The following is a 14,044-nucleotide window of genomic DNA, read 5'->3' as shown; positions in this document are numbered from 1 at the left end:
TAAGGAAATGTTTCCTTTCTGGCTCTAAATAAAAAAAAGGATAAAACAGCAAAAGCTTGAAAGTTCCCAATGTATACTGGAGTGTTTTAAAATGTGGAGATTCTTAGAGCACAGGTTGTCTCAGAGTCTGATCCTCTTAAGCGCTGTAGTTGCGTCTGTAAGAATCAAGAATTTATTACGTTGACAATTAGCTCTGAGTTTAGAGAATAGAAGGTAATTTATAGACGCTCTAGGCCCCTTAATTAGTGTCGCTGGTCTGTAGAACAGCTCTCAGCCACCATCGTTTTCTCTTTGATTACAGTGGAGTGTTAAGGGCTGGAAGGTAAGCCCTTCGATGGAAGAGTGAGGCGGTCTACCACAGGCATTTACGTCATCAGCCTTATGGTAACAGTGGCCACCTTATGAGTAGTAGTGTTTGATGGCTGTAGACTCATTGTGATGTGCACGAGATTAAAGATGTGATGTTGGTCCCTTCTTAAGCTGATGACACTAAAGCTCATTCAGGTACAGTAACACAACACTAAGGAAGCAAAGGCAGGTCGATCTTGTGTGTGTGAGGCCAGCGTGGACTACATAGTAAGATCTAAGCCAGGCCTACATAGAGAGTTCTCGTCTCTAACAGCAATGACAAAAAAAAATTACAGTGATAACTTCAACTCTGGTTAGAAAAGACAGGAGCATGTTCAGAACAAAGTCGAGCATTTGTTACAGCATTCAAAGTCTTTACCCAGTTTGCTGAAACACCTGTCACTGTACATCTCTCCATCTCCCTTGGCCTTTAGCTGGACTTGTTAGAACAGGTCCACAGTCCCAGATACTTGAACAGCTCAGGCAGGAAGATGTCAAGCTCAAGGGCTGCTTGAGCAACAGAGAGAGTTCAATGTCAGCCTGGGCGATTTAGTGAGAATCTGTCTCCAAATAAAAAGTAAGATGGGCCTGGTGGAGCCCTTGCCTACCCTGCAGAAGGTTCATTTTCTACAGAAATAAACAGTAGAGAAGAACAGTATTGATTACAGAGAGTTGTTCTGAAAACTAAAAAAAAAAAAACAGTCTTGATAAGGCAGAGAGCCCAGGGCTTGACATCACTTGCTAAGTGGTCACTAAACCAGCAAATGATCCTCCTCATTAGTTTCTCCAGGGACACTCTCAATTTTAAATGCACTGTTCTACCCTAGTGATCAAATGCCTTTCAGCCCCCTTCATCTAAGACCATCGCTTGGGTGGCTCAGACAGTTGGGGATGACACCTCTCTCTCCCATGCCTTCTTTATGTAGCTTCTCTTCTGTAGTCAGGACTTGTTCAAGTCTCAACCTCCTGCATGTTATTTTCTGACCCTCTCAGACTTCTAAAAGTGGCTCATCCTTCTGCATTTGTCTAATAGCCTTGAGTAACTATGGTAACACTAACTCTTTTGGTACCTTGTGTTCATTGATGTCTTTTTAATGACACACAGAAACGTGCCTAGCCATAATACTAACTAAAGAATACATTTCTTAAGGTCAAAGTTAAGAGATAGTGGCTGTCTGTGACCTCTAAATTACTCAGTTTGACTTCTCTATGGAATAAATAGTATGACATCTTTGTGGCATATGTAGATAAACAATAAACTTTGGGTGCAGACAATTCATCACAAAAATGGCCCCCCTCACTGCTTGCTTGCTTGCTTGCTTTGTGATCTTGGCCAGTTTGTTCTGGATTCTTGGATTTTATTTTTCTCTCTTAAAAATGCAAATGAAGAAGAGGAAGAAGAGGAGGAGGGGAGGAAAAAGAAGGAGAAGAAGAAAAAGGGACCAAATACCCAATAGAATTTTGTGAAAATTAGACATGATTAGCTTTAAGTTTCTAACACATTTTGAGGTTCAGGTGAAGACTTCATGATATGATTGTTATGATTCAGCATATCAGCAGGAGGTCTTTGTTGGACCAGTCAATAGCGATAGCAAACTACCTTTTCCCAAAGAAAGATCACAAGTTATTTTATATTTGGCCATCAATGAATCTTTGGACATCTATTATGAAAAATTACAAAATTAATGAAGTTCTTTTGATATAAATCCATATTATTAAGCATATGTAACCCTATACAATGTTGACTCCCTCTCTCTCTTAAAGATTTATTTATTTATTTAGTATACAGTGCTCTGCATGCATATATGCCTGTACACAAGGAAAAGACAACATATTTCATTGTAGATGGTTATGAGCCACCATGTGGTTGATGATAATTGTACTCAGGACCTCTTGAAAAGCAAGCAGTGCTCTTAACTTTTGCGCCATCTCTCCAGCACTGAGCCGTGTTCTCTTAACAGTAGTATTTACAGTATGCACCATGGTGAGTGCATATAAGTTCCTACTCCACATGGGATTGACATGCTACTGAGGGAGACTAATGATCAACAAATAATGCCAGTTTTACCTTAGGAGTGATGTGGGATAGGAGAAAAACTAGAGCAATCGACGGTAAGATGTCAAGAGAACTTCAGGTTGGGTCCTGAGGAAGTTCCCATTGAAGAACTGATATTTGATCAGAAACAGAGTAAAGTGACATTGAAACCATTTGATGGTGTGAAGTCTAAGCAGAATATCAAGAGAGGAGGCTCTAAGTCGAGGAATATGTAGGACTCACAATGGTGTTTTGCATTCCTTCGGGACTCATAAACAATAGTAAAGCCAGGTTCTAAGTGGGATTGAAAAGTACTGTTTTGATAGATATGACATGTTTCCTTAAGGACTATAGGACTTTTTAAGGATGGAGGACAATATCACAACTATTAGAATGGCCTCATTTTTAAATGACATGAAACATATTAAACAGAGTATTGAAGCATTAGACCCCTTGTGTTTTGTTTATAGGAAGATAAAACTGTGTAATTTCTGTGGGAAAGTCTGGTGGTTCCTCCCAAACTGAAATAGTTGACATTTAATCCAACAAATTGGTTAGTTACCCAACAGATTTACAAACAGGGACTCAGTGATACTGGCAGAGTTTTTTTTTTCCAGTAGCTAAATGGCAGATACAGTCCACATGGCAATCAGTGAATGAACGGGTGGATAAAAATTTGGCATGTGAATAAAACCTGAATGCAATGGTGGTATTATTTGACCTGGAAAAGAAATGAAATTCTGACCTGTACTCCAATGTGTATAGGCAAATGAAAGGACAACTGTTCCACAAATCTATATGAGTAAAAACCTGGGATAGGTAAAGTTATAAAGATAGAAAACACAGTAGAGTGGTAGCACTAGTGGCTAGCACCCAAGAGAATGAGGTCCAGCCTGGGCTACATAGGGAAACTATGAAAAAGAGAGACAAGATTGAGAGAAAGACTGAGGAAGAGAGGAAAGGAAGGTGAAATGTGGTAGAGGACGGAGAGGTATATGGGGAGGGTAGGAGAAAATCCCAGATAGTAAGGAAAAAGAGGAGTAGCTAGTGTACAATGGGAGTGTCTGTTGGGGAGGGAAGAATGTCTTAGACACAAGGGTGATGCTTGAACATCAACATGAATATCCTAAGTACCCCCTGGACTGCACCCTTAAGAGTAGTTACAAACTCAATTTTATGCTATGTACATCTTAGAGTAACACATCAAAAAAGGCTCAGCGTCTCAGGAGTTGGGGGTTGAAACTTGGTTGCAGTTGATGTATGTGGAAGGGATCTAGATACACAATGATTATATCAGAAGTACTCACACTTGAGATACATTTTGAAAGTTAAACAAATAGGAACTGTGGACAGATTGGAAGTGGTAGAAAAGAATAATAACCACAAATGACTCTTGGTTCCAAAGTGTTGGGAAAATAACTGTTATTTCCTGAGGTGTAGAAACCAAAAGAAATAGAATTGGATTTTTGTTTTAAACATATCTTGATAGTTAACACGGGCTGGCCTCAAAGTTGAAATTCACCTGCTTCTGTCTACCATGTGCTGGGACTCTATATATGCCACTACATCTGGCCCTATGTATTGCATATGAGAATCTCACAATTGACACAAGAATGGCAGGTCAAATGCTGCATCTTTTATTTGGGAGAGAAAGGTCATGAGATGCACTAGTGTGGCTTTGAAAAGATGAACTATGAAGCCTACCGTACAGCACATGGGAATGATAATCAAGTTCACTTGGGAAAGGGGATAAAGCACAGAAGAAAAGTGGTACTGGGTCTGAGCTGGGGGACCAGCCAACCTACAGAGGTCAGGAAACAGGCTGTGACATCCATATGAAGTGCATCTCCTAAAAATTCAGCAGATAGCTACAAGCCACTGGCCTAAGTGCCGGGGCAAAGGAACACTGAAAAGACCTCCTCTCGTCTGTGCTCCTGGGCATATTGCTTGATTCATTCCAATGCTCACCTTGTTCAAGTGAGGCTCATAATTGGCACAAAATGACACAGGAACATCAGTCATTTCCCAGTACTGACCTAAATGATTTGATTGTCAGAAGCCTAATTCTTTCTAAGACCCTGCAAGGCATACGCGTTGTTGTCTTACAGGAAAAGCAACCAAAGCATAGAGGAGCTAACAGCTTTCTGAGACATGCCTGAGACCATGTCAGCCAGATTCCTGGTTCTGTAGCTCTCAGCTTCTGCCATCCTGACTATCCTCTACCTCAGGCTGGAGTGGCACAGAAAACAACACTCAGCCCTCTGCCTCAGGCCATGGTAAACTCTCGGAACCAGTTTCCTTCATCCGCTGGTCCTTTACTACACAGAAGTGCATCTCTCTGAGGTGCTGAAAAACAAACTCCTATAATTAAAACCAATCAGAAAAGCAATCACCTAGTTCATCAAGTATGTAAACTGCCAACCATAAACTCAGCAACATCCCAGAAAGAATTTAATGAACGTTAATTGACTGAATAAACAAAAACTATGCAGTTTTTTTTTCTCTAATTTTCTTTACAAAGTACCTGGCCTTTAGAATTATACATTCGATGGTGTTTAATGAAATTCCATTACCATTAAGTTTATTTTATGAGCTTTCTTTGATAAAACCCATTCAAGCTATCCCTGAAAATACTTTTTTATTACCTAGTTTATATGACTCTCTTAAATTATTACTTGTCAGGCAGATGAAAAGAAAGTGCTGCCCTATTGTCTTGGAGACATAAATCTACTGTTTACATACAGGGTAATTTTTCTCATTAGCGTCTCGCATGGTGTCTTATCCCTGTGGCTCAGGTTAATCACATTACTTTTATCTTGGTCACCAGAGCTAACCTACCTGAGTCACGTTTCATTCCCTATTATCCAGTCAATCACCAACAACCGACAGCCAGCTTATGAGGTACCTGGGAAACTGGCCCCTCTGGTTCAGATTTCAGGACATGACTTTGCTTCAGTCATTTCCTTCCATGGTAAGAGTACGCAGCTCTCTAATTGATAAGAGCTTTGACTTAAATCATCCCTTGGCCAGAAGATCCTGCTTTGAGAAACCAAAAGTTCCCTCCTGAACCTCATCAAGTAAAGTTAAAAGCAAAATCATGACACTTTGTTGGACCTTGGAAAATTAGATCTTCTTAAGGAAGCATCCAGAGTCTATTTGACCTGTGCTTGGCCATCTTAGAGACGCTAGGCCCTCACCTACCCATTCATGCTATATGATTTCTGCATGTGAGACAATTTGGTCTCAAGGTTAAATATGTAAGTTAGTTTCCTTCATAATTATCAGCTCTCCTCTCCTCTGCTGACTACTTACCACAGACACATCTCCCTGTGAGTCAAGACCCATCCTTTGGTGTCCTCCATTAAGCTTGCCCTGTTCTTCCCATTCAGAACTAGACCCTCCCTCTCTTGATGCCCATTACACGTGATAGAGCCTCTTTTTTTATCACATATCATTTTTATGATGTATATAATTATGATTTACATACATAATAAATTGGAGAAATTTTTATTATCTTCACAGCTGGCCCCAAATTCCTCCACAGAAAAACTCTTGAAGTGGAAATGGTGCCCTTAGATAGATCTGGACCTGGATGGCAGCACAAGCTTTGCAGCCGTTGGATGAAACCTTTCTCCCAGGACTATGGGTAGCAAAAGCTGATGTCTGTGCCAAGGGAAGGAGTTTGTTGTTTTCCTCTCACATATACTTGGCATGGGATGAGGGAGAAACCAGAGAGGTGATGAAAAGGAAAGCACCCAAGAAAATGAAGGGAGCCACAGGCTGAGCTGGACCATCAGATGCACAGAGGAGCCAAAATTATTTTATAAATAGAGGGAGCCCCAGGGCAAAGAGGAGGCAGTTCCAAGACACTCTCAGCCGCTGGGCATGGGGAGTGTAGCCTTTAAACACTCTTGGGGCTGCTGAGTGGTTGTCTGTGAAATGCCAGTTGAAGAAGATGATGCTTTTAACATCAGAATTAATGCTGCAAACAGAGATATCTCTGAGAATATAAACTTCATAAAAGTACACACTGCCTAACTGCCATGTATTAGCAGAGGTTTGAGTCATATCTCACATATTTAAGATAGATAAATAACCAAATGCCACACGTCATTGGATTATAAACTCTCTGACAAAGCTTCGTATGGACACCTGCTTTTCTGTGGTGGACTCACAGGAAATAACTATTTTGTTGAGTCAGTCGTGTTAAATTGAAAAGTACTTATAAATAACTAGTACTTTACTCTAGTCTTACTGTTTATCTTAGCAGGAAAAGGTCAAGTTAAAAAAATTAACAGGGTATAAAACATTTAGTCACCAGTAAATACAGTACTTACTGTTTTCATTTTACTATTGAAAAGATTTTACATCTTTTCCACAGGGAAGATATGAGGTAGGAGAGCAACATGGGCTCAAGCTGTTATGTCATTGGGCAAGCATTTAGCCATTCCAAGAACCTCCTTCTTACCTATTGAGATTGCTGACAAGAATTATGTGCACTGCTAATCTTGACATAATTTTCATGATAGACTCCTCAGTGTGTGTGTATATAAGCCATTGTTTCATTGCCCAAGTGAATTCACAGTGTACACTGCATACACTGTTAGCAGCTCAGTACATACTGAGGGTTAAACAATATCCAACAATACTCCGGGGCTGACGACCATGGACAGTCTTGTGCCAATAATAGAGGAGAAGGAAATTTAGAAAATGAATAAAACAGACATCATTTGAAATTCACAAAATGCTTATGTGTCCCTTCTTCCTGGCTGAGGAGAGGATGGGCCAGGTCTGCATTTGGCAGGCAGCATGACCCCAAGACTTGAATAAAAGAAGTGTTCTAGGTGAACAAAGACATATCAGAAACAACACCTCTGTAGAAGGGTCTAATTGAGGAATGTATTCGAAAACAAGGGATAAATATTCATAAAGGAGGACAATGAACCTAGTATGTAATGGTTCTAAATGCAAACAAAATGTGGAACGCATACTTAAAGGAGACCAGAACACTTCTCAGCTCATCCTATGAGGACAACATTGCCTCAATATCACAACCAAAGACATCATAATAAAAGACACCAGTATATGTTATGGCTACAGACTTAAAGGCCTGCAACAGAATTCTAGTAAACAGATCTGACAGTACATAAGCAACTATATACCATAATGAGTGAGATTAATGTACAAGTGAGGCTTTCATAACATGAAAACCTGCAGGACGCATTATATTAGAAGAAAGAATGACAAAAACCCATGATTGTCTCTAGGGTTGTATGCAGAAAGGGCATTTGGTAATATCTAACATCCTTTCATGATGAAAACACTCATCACAGTTGGAATCCAAGGGGATGTCTCCATCCTCATGAGGACCAGGTATGAAAGACTCACATCTAGCAGACAGGATGAAAGATCACATAGATGAAAGACTGAAAAGATCAAGACACAGATGTCTGTATTTACAGCTTTCACGCAATAGTTTAGCCAAGGGCAATTAAAAATAAATAATAAACTCAGATTACCTCCATTCACAGTTGATGTGAGATCTTCTTCACAGAAAATCCTCAAGGTATTTCCAGAAAACTTCTGGAACTGACAGATAAGTTCAGCACAGTAGCAGAACACAAGGTCAGTGCACCAAAATCAATTATATCTCTGTACACTAACGTGGGCTATCTGAAAATGAAATTAAGAAAACAGTTCCATCTACAATAGCATGGAATACAAGAAAACACCTAGCAAGAAATTTAATAAATGAAGTGTTTTAAGTTGAACATTAGAAACCACAAGGCGCTGTTTAAATTGGTGTTTGAGTGGCGGGTGGGGGTGGGGGTGGGGCCGGCTCAGCGGGCAAGCCTGCTTGTGGATGAGCCTAACAGGCAGAGATTGATCCCCTCCATTTTAAGCAGTACGTTTGGTTTGTTTGGTTTGCTTTTGTTTTCCTGTGTATTAATAGATCAGCTGGGTAGAGTAGGGTTTCATGAAGTACGCGTTTAAAATTTGCTACATAAAAGGCTGAAGCAGGTTTGCAGATAAACTGAGTTCCGTTGCTACCACCTATATCTGTAGACTCACAATACCCTGGAACTGTGGCTCCAGTGGATCTTAGACCTTCTTCTGGCCTCTGTGGGCATCCCTATGCATGTAAACACAGACGCTCGAATAAGTTCATGTGTGTATGTGCACGCACGCACACACACACACACAGTGTGTATGCAAGAAAAATAAATCCTTAATAAAATATGCTACATGAAATTAAAACCTGTAGTTTTTTTTTCCTAAATTGTGTAATCAGAATGGAAAATAAGCAATCAAAATCCCTCGTCTGTTTAGCCTGAGTTTTCGTGGAGTCAAAGTGATAACAGCGTACATTGTGAGATTCCAAGTTCTAGCTTATGAGAATAAAGAATGTTAGTGTTACCAGACAGATTTTTCTTGGTTCTAAGTAAGGTCTTCATTATGAACATGGTCAAGAAGACAGGCCTCTGACTTTGAGTCAGCCACCAATTAGCTATATGCCCTTGGAATAATGATTAATCTTGAAAAGTCTGTTTCTTTATTTTCTAAATGTCTACCAAGTATGAAATCGGATCCTAATAATATATCATCTGACTGTAGCACCATTAATTTGACATATTATTGGAAGGTCAAAGATTTTATGAAGTGTGTTGTTGGGGAGGAGAAAGCAAGGAAAACATCCTTCTCTGTCTGATTTGAAAAGTTTTGATATTCTCCAAAATTCAAATATATAGCCGTTTTGAGGTAGGAAAGATAGGAATTTGTAACACGCTACAGTGATGTCGGTGACAAAAAAATACTTACTTGGGAAACCACCAAGGCGTCCTACTTGGTCTTGTTATTTATGTAGCCCCACGTGAGCAATAAAAGCTTTTCGATAATTTATGCAACCCTAAGTACAAGGTAGTTAGCTGACAAAATTTCAGTGCTCTTTAATAAAACAAATCCCTGGTGTGACATAGACCTGCTTAATGACCAGCATAAAATAGATGGAAACTTGTTTTGATGGTCATGTCAAAAGTTTTATTTGATGCTTGTGTTAAAATACCTCATTGGAACTGCCTATTTGAATGATCCTATTTCTGTCTTAGTATTTAAAATGTTGAGTCCTATCCTATGCTGTTCTTGCCTGGCATATATACACGGAACTGCCTTAGTAGTGAATCTGCCTTCTAATATCTTTCCAGTGTGGGGAAATGAGCTGTTCACTATACAGTTATGTCTGAGCATAAACAGTGTTCTTTCTGATCCTCTGTTGCCAGAAAGAATGATACCCAAACTCCTTCCTGCCTTTTTCTGTTCAGCCTTTCAAACTTCTGTTCATAATAGAGAGATGTGTTTGAGATCATGTATCCATGTTTGAGCAGTTTAAAACTAAGTAAGCTGTTGTCTTTAGTTAAATAAAGAGTATTTCTTTTTTAAAGATATAATTTTTAATGATGGGGGCATCAGGTAAGTACGTGTGCCCAACAGAGACCAGAAGAAGCCCTCGGATGACTAGAGTTAATAGATGGTTCTGAGCTGCCCAATGTGGGAGCTAAAAACCAAACTCAAGTTCTCATGGAGAGCAGTATACATTCTTAAACACTGAACCATCTCCACAAACCCAAGAGAAGTTATTTTCTAAATCAGCATGATTCTAGAAGATCTCAAAGTAGATATGTTCAAGAACTATGTAGATAAGAAAGACATAAAGGCCTGCTTTTCTATTGGGCTCTTTCTCAGTGATAAACTGTCTACAAATCAGGAGGCCCTGGATGGAATCCCTAGTACCACAACAAAGAAATAAGCATGAATAAGTAAGGCAGCAGAAGGCAGTGGGACATAGGCCTCAGCGAAGAGGGTAGGGCTTGCCTTAAAGGCATTCGGATTAAAATAATTACCTGTAATCCTGCTTTGACCTAGATGGTTTGTTTTGTTTCTTTTCAAGTTCTCATGATCTACCGCTACAACTCCTGGCAGAAAACTTCAATGTTCTGAAGAGTCTCTGTAGAAAAGTTCTCCTAAATATTTAAGCAGCTTATGTGTCTCTCATGCTGTGGGTGTGTCCTGCACACTTCAGAAGTTCATAAGTCCAGAGATGTTCACCTGGTATTATGAATTGATTTGGGGCATAGAGTGTTTGCAGTGCATAAAGCGTTTTCACAGAAGTTGCTGGCTGAAGAGATGTCATCTGTCTACAAGAGATCTTTCTTTGTTCAGAAACAATTCTTTCAACTGCTAGTCTAATTGCATCATAAAACTTGGATGAAGAAATGAATATAATAATCATATCTCATACTTTAATTGATTCAGCTCTTTAGAATTGTTTTTTATTACCTTTATACCATTTCCCTTAACATGGCTTCGTCTTGCTTGCTAAAACATGAAGGGGCTAAAACAGAAAGCTGAGCCTATGGAAGTTTTTAATCTATTAATGGTCTGGTAAGCAGTGCAGGGAAGCATTTCATAGCAGCTGCTTCAGTGAGGTCAGTCATGAAACACTGTGACTCTACTCCCAGTCCCTCAGCCTCTCAAGGGACTCACTTCTAAAGCCATTATCTTCCTGTCAAGTTTGTACAAGAGTCTGTTTACTAGAATAAAATGATAATTAGAAATACATTTGGGGCATATTCTGTTCACGTGAAAAAGTGTCAGGTTTAGTTCAAATTTGTAAGACTGAGCTTTCTGTTTAGACTAGGTATTATTCCCAGTATGTATATTCTGGGAGCATATTGAATTCCGATTCTAACATGAAGTGGGATGATGTCTGAATCATAGCTTCTAGAAACAGTGCAACTGCTAACCTTAGAATTTTGAACTTCAGAGGTAGTAGAAAATGTACTCTTTAAAACATATCTCCAGTTTCTTAAGGTAGTTATTGCTTGGTTCAGTCCAACTTTGAATTCCTTCTGGTAGCACTGTAAGTGAACCACAGTAAAGGGAGGGACTTGGCTCGTTGGTCCACATTGACTCATGCCTCCGTGGGCCTCTCCCTTTAGAAAACTGTACCTGGGAATAAATGTACACTTCACAGAAATGTTAAGAAAGCACATTCTGGGGCCAGTGAGATGGCTCTGCTGGTGAAGGCTCTCACTGCTGTGTTCAATGACCTGAGATCAATATTCGGGACCCACATATTTGAAGGAAAGAACCAGCTTCCTCAAACTGTCCTCTGGCCTTCTCAAGTACACCAGAGGATGTACCCCTATACACAATCAAGCAATAAATCAATGTAAAAAAATTAAAGAAAATATTTAATTGTAGAATAATGGCAACTTAACCCCGTGCCTCTCTGATAGTATCTGCCTTATAATTCTCAGCTGAACAATGTGCCTTTGGGATAAGCAACACTCATGAGTGTGCCCATGTGTTGTTGCTTTGCGTAATTGGATTTGAGCAGAACATTAAGTGACACATGCTATTTCATTGCTTTTTTATATTTTCTCATACATTCATGTGTGATGCCTTCTATATCTTCTCCCAAAGTAGAAAGCAATAGCTTTGAGCTCAGGGTCAGCCTCTTGGCTCCACATCCTGACTTGGACTCTTGACTCCAGGTGCCTGGGCTTCTTCCTGTGCAAGACTGCATGCCACCGGTGTTAAACTTAGGATGACTCTGAGACATAACAGAGAAGAGCCTGATGCACTGTAAACGTTCTGTGAATGTACATTGTCAGCAATATCCTCCACAATACAACCGTGTGTGTGTGTGTGTGTGTGTGTGTGTGTGTGTGTGCTGAAATACTGTCAATTGCTGTATTTTCTGCTTCTAGTTTTTATGTTTTGATTGTGTGTGTGTGTGTCTTCTTAAACTTGAGTGGAGGTCCTACCCTTTTATTCCTTTTTTTCTTCCTTTCTCCCTCCCTTCCTCCCTCCCTCCTTCCCTCCCTCCCTCCTCCCTCCTTCCCTCTTCACTCTTTTAGGAACTCCAATTTCAGCAGAGAGCATCTCTTCACACCGAGGTCACCCGTGACAAATGGCCTTTTATTACCTGCTGATTACAGCTAACCCTGATTTCCTCTTTCGTGGTAGCCATTCGGTGCCTTGGGTTTTGTAAATGGAGCTATTTCTGCATGTGACTTTCCCAGACTCTCTGGATTTAATTCTAATTTAACTTGCCACTCCAAGCCAGATTGTGCTGCTGCTGAAGTCATTGTTTGTTCTTTTGTTCTCCCAGGATCTAAAATCACCACATGGGCTTTCGAAGCCCCTCGGGCATGTATCAATTGCTCTGAGAAGGCTGGCCTTCTGGGAGATAGAGAGGGCATGAAGTTACTTCTTTTAAAAATATTTGTTCATTTATTTTTGTTGTTCGTGGTGCTGGTGTGTGTATGTGTATGTGTGTGCATGCATGTATGTACATATATATATATATATATATATATATATATAGAGAGAGAGAGAGAGAGAGAGAGAGAGAGAGAGAGCGCTCTTTCATATGCCTCAGCACACACAAGGAGGTCAGAGGGCAACTGTAGAGTTGGTTCTTTCCTTCAGACGTTCAGGGTGTTTCAGGGATTGAACTCAGGCCTGTCAAATTGCACAGAAACTGTCTTTACCCATTAGGCATCTGGCCAACAGCATTCACTGGTCTTTTGAACTACAAGGATCTATTTAGTATCAACTTTGTGAACACAGTATTAACGGCCTTATCAAGGCCATTTTGAAAACGCAAAGATCATTACTAAATGCAACTGAAGTAATCCTGAACCTGGAATACAGTCATCAATTGCACATTGGCATTCTTTAGAACAAGCCCAACTTCTGAGGTACCAAGTCAGCTTGGATCCTCAATGTTGTCTAGCCAGAGAGCACGCTGCTGTGTAAGCACTGGACACTAAGGATAAAGTAGAAACATAGGGAGGAGGATGCTGGCCTTTCTGTTACAGACTCATGCTCAACAGAAGCCCCAGAGTGGGGACCCTGTTGGGGCAGGGATCTGGTGTTCCCCTGCTTACTTACCCGGTACCTGCAAGAGATCCCAGCCTCCTATACAGGTATTACAGCAGTCACGTGGTGTTTAGAAAGCCATGCTCCTGAGCTGCTGCAAGGACTGTGACCTTTAAAGGCATGTATTGCTTGATACTTAACCCCGAACCCCAAATATCTAGTCCCATTTAAAACATGAAGCCTGGGGAAGGAGGCAGAGGAGTGAGGACTGAGTGTCTGTTATCTGAGGGCTCAACAATGGAACGATCCGATGAGGATTATTTAGTCAACTCAAAATTATATGTGCAGTGAACCAGAAATGCCTCCCTTGTGTTACACTTCGTAAATGCTCACAACATCCCAGACTGTGAGATGGAAACTTGGTACCAGTACCTTGACCGACCAAACGGTACTGAACTTGGTCATGGAATTGCTTCAGACAAACCCTTTCCCTGCCTTAGTCCACCAACAGTGCCTGCTAAATGCAGATGATGGCACACAGTGGCTTCCAGACAGCAGCCATCCTGCACAGCACTAGGTTGGCCTAGCTTCTTTCTGCACTCTGTAAAGTTTCCTGCATGCTTGGTCCTCCTTGGCCATAGCCCCCTCTTCCTTTCTACAGAGACAAACAGTGCCCAGTCAGTAGCGCCAAAAGGGTCAGCTTAAACGGTGCTGCCCCTGTAGCTGCTGACAGAGCCTGTGCTCTTGAAAACAGGGAAGTGAGGAAAAAAGAAA

The 14,044-nt window shown here is 40.6% G+C and overlaps 1 protein-coding gene across 17 annotated transcripts in view; it reads left to right on the top strand.

The window, feature by feature from the left end:
• The window catches only part of Klf12 (KLF transcription factor 12), a 432,451-nt gene that overhangs the window by 378,523 nt on the left and 39,884 nt on the right, over positions 1-14,044 (top strand). The gene's annotated exons all lie outside the window — the stretch shown is intronic.

This window comes from Rattus norvegicus, chromosome 15, assembly GCF_036323735.1.
Source record: "Rattus norvegicus strain BN/NHsdMcwi chromosome 15, GRCr8, whole genome shotgun sequence".
Lineage (NCBI taxonomy): Eukaryota > Metazoa > Chordata > Mammalia > Rodentia > Muridae > Rattus > Rattus norvegicus.
Note: the sequence above shows the minus strand (reverse complement) of the source record. Positions and strands in the feature narration are given on the sequence as shown.